Source organism: Telopea speciosissima, chromosome 5 (genome assembly GCF_018873765.1).
Source record: "Telopea speciosissima isolate NSW1024214 ecotype Mountain lineage chromosome 5, Tspe_v1, whole genome shotgun sequence".
In the NCBI taxonomy this organism is placed as follows: domain Eukaryota; kingdom Viridiplantae; phylum Streptophyta; class Magnoliopsida; order Proteales; family Proteaceae; genus Telopea; species Telopea speciosissima.
The window spans coordinates 45,375,931-45,381,930 of NC_057920.1; the positions used below are offsets into that span (position 1 = coordinate 45,375,931).

The window sequence follows — 6,000 nt, forward strand, 5'->3', positions numbered from 1 at the left end:
TAAGAAGAAGCATCTTAAGATTAATAATGAGTATGAATGGGGTGGCATAATTATTTGTTTAATTGAGTACAAGGCATTGTTCCATGTTTCATGATTAAACAAAATTTTTCTTTTTGGCAATTGATTAAACAATTCTTCAATGAAAAAAAAAAAAAAAAAAAACAGAGTTAGTGAGAGGTCTCATTTGTTGAAGAGAACAATTAAAAAAAACCAAGAGTTTGATCAGCATTGCTGACCCAACCAGGCTTTTAAGAATCGATGTCAGATCAGTATCGACCGATTCGGTCAGGTCGGTGATACTATACGAATAGAGGGTAAAGTGATCAATATATAGTACAATATTGATATCATTGAGAATAAAATTGTCTGATACAGTTGATACAGATCGATATATTATATATGATATCAGTTTCGGAACTAGTCGATACCTGTTTCGATACTGTGAACAGAAACCCTGGACCCAACATATGGTGGGTGGGGGGCCCAACATATTTCTTCCTTCTTTAGGTCATACTACGGTCCATGGGATTATCCATGTTTGCCATGGAAACTAATGACATATGTTTTATTTGAGTTCCCAACTCTTGGGATCTCTAGGGTTGTCCCCAGGGCACCCTATTTAATTTTTAGGGATTCCCATGGTCTCTCATGGGTACCCTAATGATATTTGGTATAAAATTCTTTACCAAATCTTTCTCTTTCTTGTCCTATAAAATTATGGGATCTCCAAGAGAGAGAAATTTCATCTCTTTTCCATCCCATGGAAAGAGGAATCCATCCCATACCCGAATGCGCAACGAAAAGAGATCGATTGGGGTTTATTTCACATCCCATAAATAATCACATAATTAAAACAAGAGGAATTAATAGAAATTTGCTAATCTGATGAGCCTTAAGTGTTGTTCCTCCAACGAGCATACCAAGTAAACAGATCTGAACCTCCAATGGTGCAACCAAGGTTCTCCAAGCCAATCCAAGAGTCTTTTCAGCTCTTCAAGTACAAATCTGGGTTTCCAAAACCCTAACTCTCAAATACTAGAGAGCAAGAAGAAGGAAAGACAAGAGATCACAAGAGAGAGAGGGGGAGAGCCAAAATCGTGGAGCAGTCACCCTTTTGCGTTTTTGGGTGTTTATAAAGACAGAGTTTCTAAAACCCTGATTGAAAAGTCCCAATGAGAGTCAGACACTTTCTCTCCTTATTGGCTTGATCCTGTTTAATCCTGAAGTACTTCTAATCGGTGAAGAAGCATAATCTAATAGAGAATAGTATAATTAATTAATTATTTTAATTTATGAATAATTACTATTAACACCATATCTATTAATTAAATAAATAACCAATTATTTTAGTAAATTTTAAATAAACCCCTACATGATAATAAATCATCATGTACTAACCCTCTACTAATCAACATCATCGTTATGGAATCTAGGGTATGTACACTAGTACTGTCAAACCTCATTCCATATAACATGTCCATATAAGAGTGTCTGTGTATATGATCGGGTCCCGCAAAACTCGATAAAACATTTTAATTAAAAAACTACATATAATCTATCATTTTATGTAAAATGGATTTTGTAAAAACCATTTTCAAAACGACACTGGATCAAAATTTCGATCCGACCATTCATAAACAACCTCAATCTTGGTGTTCCCCAATCGGGTAGTGGAGACCATGTTGAGTAACTTCTTCACTCACAAAATGTTTGCACATTTTCAGAACACCGGCTTTGACTCGCTTGAGTCTCAGTCATTGATGAACCAAAGAATGTGGTCACATTTTGCAGTGAGAGGGTCTTCTCAGGTACAGGGTCTCGATGACACATGTCTATCCCTTCCTATATCTGGCAGTAATACATGAGGGAATCGACAAAGTAGATTCTTCGCCAATATACACATCAAACATGTGAGTACTCGCATTCGTACCCTGATATCACATGTTTAGGCATACCCAATGAGACGACCATATGATAAGGGTGCCCAGCCCAAACCCTAGTCATAACTACCATTTTAAGTATAACTTATGGACACATAATGCTCAAAAAAATTATATAACATGTGATAATATTAAACCAAAATGAATAAAAGGTTTAATACAAAGTAAACCGAATTGAACTGGATTTGATGGACAAATCCAACACCTTCCCAGTTCAATTTGGTTTGCATTTGGACTGGGAGTGGAATTGGGTTTAGAAGCACTAATGGGTTTCTTTGGATTGAATTGTGTTCAGTTTGAAATAATCAAATTTACTTTTTTCCCCAACATCATCCTAAGATTCCTGATGAGATTTGGAAATGCACTTTCATCCCTTGGCTTAAATTAAATGTTGATGGATGTTCATTTAGGAATCCAGGGCATGTAGGCTCGGGGGGTCTTGTTTGAGATCACCATGGTACAATGTTATGGGGCTTCTTTTTCCTACATTGGCATTTCATCAAATTTCAATGTAGAACTTTCACTTGTGCCTGTAGGATTAGAGATTGCTCGTTCAAAACCATTAGTCTTTTCTAGGTTGAAAGTGATTCTTTGTCTGTGGTTCAAGTTGTTCGTGAAGGCTCTCTTCCCTGGCAGCTTGCTCAACATTGGCAGGCTCTCTCAGATTTCCTCTCCTCTATTTAGTGAGATATCACCCACTGTTTTAGATAGGGTTATTCTGTTGCTGATTATTTGGTAAAATATTTTGTTCTGTATCACTGCTTTGTGGGTTTGAAGATTTCCCCCCTAGCAATACGAAAGACATTGCCTGGGATGCTAATGGTCAGTCAAGATACAAATTTAAGGAATTTTTTTAGTGCAGTCCTCTTGTCTTTCTTGTAGTTTCTTTGATGGCCATGCCAAAGGAGGTTCTATAAGTTGGGCTGGTTTCTCCTTCTCCCCAGCTGCTGATAATCATGCCGAAGGTGATGGGGTTTTAGGAGATCCTTTATGTATTTTTGATTTATTTTTGTCTTTCTTCATATGAATATCACCATTTTACACTCTATCTAATATAAAATAAAAAAAAAAACAAATGGCTGATCTTTAGGCAGAAAAAATCAAATTTACCTTGTTTTTCATGTTTAGGAAGATCTGGTTTCAGAAATGCCAGATAAAAACTGACCCATTGATTACAGCCACGTCAATGATTACACACTTATTTAAAAGTTTTTTTAATTAAACTATGGTTTCAAAGTATTTGTGGATTTCAGGTTGTTTATGGAATATGGATTAGATTTGGTCATCTCACTTGGTTAACCTTACATTACCCCAACCCAAACCTTGAAGTGAGGGTGTCAATCAGTATGATTTTGGTTCGATGCATGATAGAGAAAGGAGACATCAAAACCATACTGTACTGAGAATTTGAATGCATTTTCAATACCGAAACCGTATCGAGTCGATTTGGTTTCAGTGCTTTTTTTTATTCGGTTTCATAAACGATTTCTTATCTGATTTCGGTATGATTTTTTATACAGTTTCATAAAGCATATCTTATATATAATATATAAGATATGTATATAATATTTACTAAAATACATAATTTATAATTACTATACATGTGTTTACTCAGTTCAGTTCGAGAATAGGTACTTCATTATGGCATGGTGTGTACCAAACGGTTTTGCCTTTAGATACTGAAATTGTACCATACTGAATAAGATTTGTTTTCATGATATTAAAATTGTACCGATTCTGATTTGATTTAGTACAGTTTATAACGGCCGTTTTGGTTCCAAATTGACACCCTAATTTGAAGGTTACATTTGATTATTTGCTCAAGCACAGCACCATGGGAGAGGGAAGAATGAAGCAAAATCTAGTTTGACTTGTTTGATTAAGTTGTTCTCAGAAATGTGAAGGATTTGAAAGCTACTTATGGGTTGTATCATGTGGATGTCACCCCTTTTTTTTTTTTCAGAAAATATTATCCAAGAAGTAAATAATTGTTTATATTATATTACAGGGAAGTAGTTTTCTGTCTGGGAGTGTGGCCTACGCCAGCACTCCCATGCGTCTATCTCTCTCCTCCTCAAAACAAGGGGGTAGAGGTGTCTTTTCAAATGGAGAGGAGAGAGATAGACTCATGGGAGTGCTAGCATAGGCCACACTCCCGGACAGAGAACTTTCTCCCTATATTATATTTTAAGGAGAAAGAACGATACCTGGTCGCGGGTGGCATGCAGTCTTTGCGCCCAGACACAAGCTAGGCTTCGTGAAAGACTGTCGCACCCCATGAAATGATGAAAATCCTTGAGGATGCGACGGTTATTTTGTGCTAAATGTTAGGGTGCAAGTGCCACGCGCTGCACATGACCAGGTAGCGTTCTCTTTCCTTATATTTTAATAAAATAATTTATTATTCTTTCAAAACTATACAGTTTCAAATGGTTGTTGGAACTATGATAAAACACACTCTTAAATGTTAACCATTAAGGAAATGATGTCCAAATCCTCATAAAACTTATACATCCTGCTACTAACATCTGATGTACTTTTGCGTAGAACCTCAACAATAGCCGCTGTCAATCCGATGTTAAGTTTTCAAATCATGGTCAAGTGGTTTAATTTGGATGCTTATTTATTGCCCTTTGTGTCGCTTTTGAATTTTGATTTTTTCTTTACGTGAAGATGAGAGATCCTAATCATATAAAATCTCTAATTAAGGTTTGGAGTGAAAAAAAAAATTGTTGTTTTAATGGTTGTTAAGCTAGTATGATTGCATATCTGCAATTATCACATTGGGGGTTGGTTGGTTCATCAACTAATAAATCTATGGGCTTTAAGGTATAAATTAACTCTGAAAATTAATTAAGGAAAACTATATATGTTTGACTTTAATTTTCTTTCTATTTGAGGTTGCTTCTTTGGGTAAGTTGGATGGTACACTTGCTGGAGATAGGGTAGTGGTTTGCTTGCATAGCTACAAGAACTGACTTGGCTTAGATATATGGTTGAACCACCAAACAATCATGAATATGAGCTACTGTGACTGCAAAAGATTCTATTGGAAACGAATCCTAATGATTCTTCTTTTTTTGTTCTTTTTCTTGTGAAATAATTGAGAAAAATGACTTTTTTTACCATATAAAGAATTCTTTTCCTATATTTCTTTCTTGTCTACAGATATGGATCTTACCAATCAGTAATAATAATGCCAGACCCTCCTTGGGATCGATAAACCTTTTGAATCTTATTAGCCAAAGAGATCCGATTGCGCTCTATGGTTAGCTCGGTGTCAATCAGGAATTCCCAAGGAATTCCAAGAATTCTTGTACATTTATGAAAATTCTAGGTGTGAAAATATGCGGAATTCACCCATGAAAGGGTATACGATATAAGAATAGGCGGAAATCAATATGCTTCTGCTGAAATAAGAAACAAGGGCCAAAGGAATGACTCGCTATTCACTCGGTTTCTGGGTCATAATTATTATGCAGGAGAGATGGCCGAGTGGTTCAAGGCATAGCATTGGAACTGCTATGTAGGCTTTTGTTTACCGAGGGTTCGAATCCCACTCTTTCCGCTTTCACCCAATTCACTTCACGTTACGGACTGCAATGTATCAAATCAAATAACAATGGATAGCTTTATTTCAACAGTATAGATACTAATACAATTAGATCCGCTCTTCATAGACAAACTTGGGATTTGTGATCCCAAATAAGATCGGTTCAGGATCATGGGATCCTTTTCTATCAGATAGGAAGGGTTGTTGCCCAAAATGTACTTCTAAGTAATTGCCCCATAGATCCTATATTTATCTAATATGAAGAAGAAATCATGTAACGAAGGGGATTCTTATTTGTACAAATGGTACTTCGAACTTCTGTCTCCATTGAACCACCAACCAACCAGCCATGATCATCTTTGATTTGAAATAGAATCAAAATTTGGTCCTGGTCAACTGGTTGGACCGGATATATATATCTGAATAATGGGTTTGAGTAGGGACCTACCTTGTACTAATAAGGGTGTTAATCGATGTGGTTTCGGTTAAATGGTATGGTATGGTTTG

General features: G+C 36.1%; 1 non-coding gene across 1 annotated transcript; it reads left to right on the forward strand.

Annotated features, from left to right (window-relative positions):
* The first annotated feature begins 5,421 nt into the window (after positions 1-5,421).
* TRNAS-GGA lies at positions 5,422-5,508 on the forward strand. The gene has a single exon. It is a non-coding gene; the product is annotated as a tRNA-Ser (tRNA).
* The last annotated feature ends 492 nt before the right edge of the window (positions 5,509-6,000 follow it).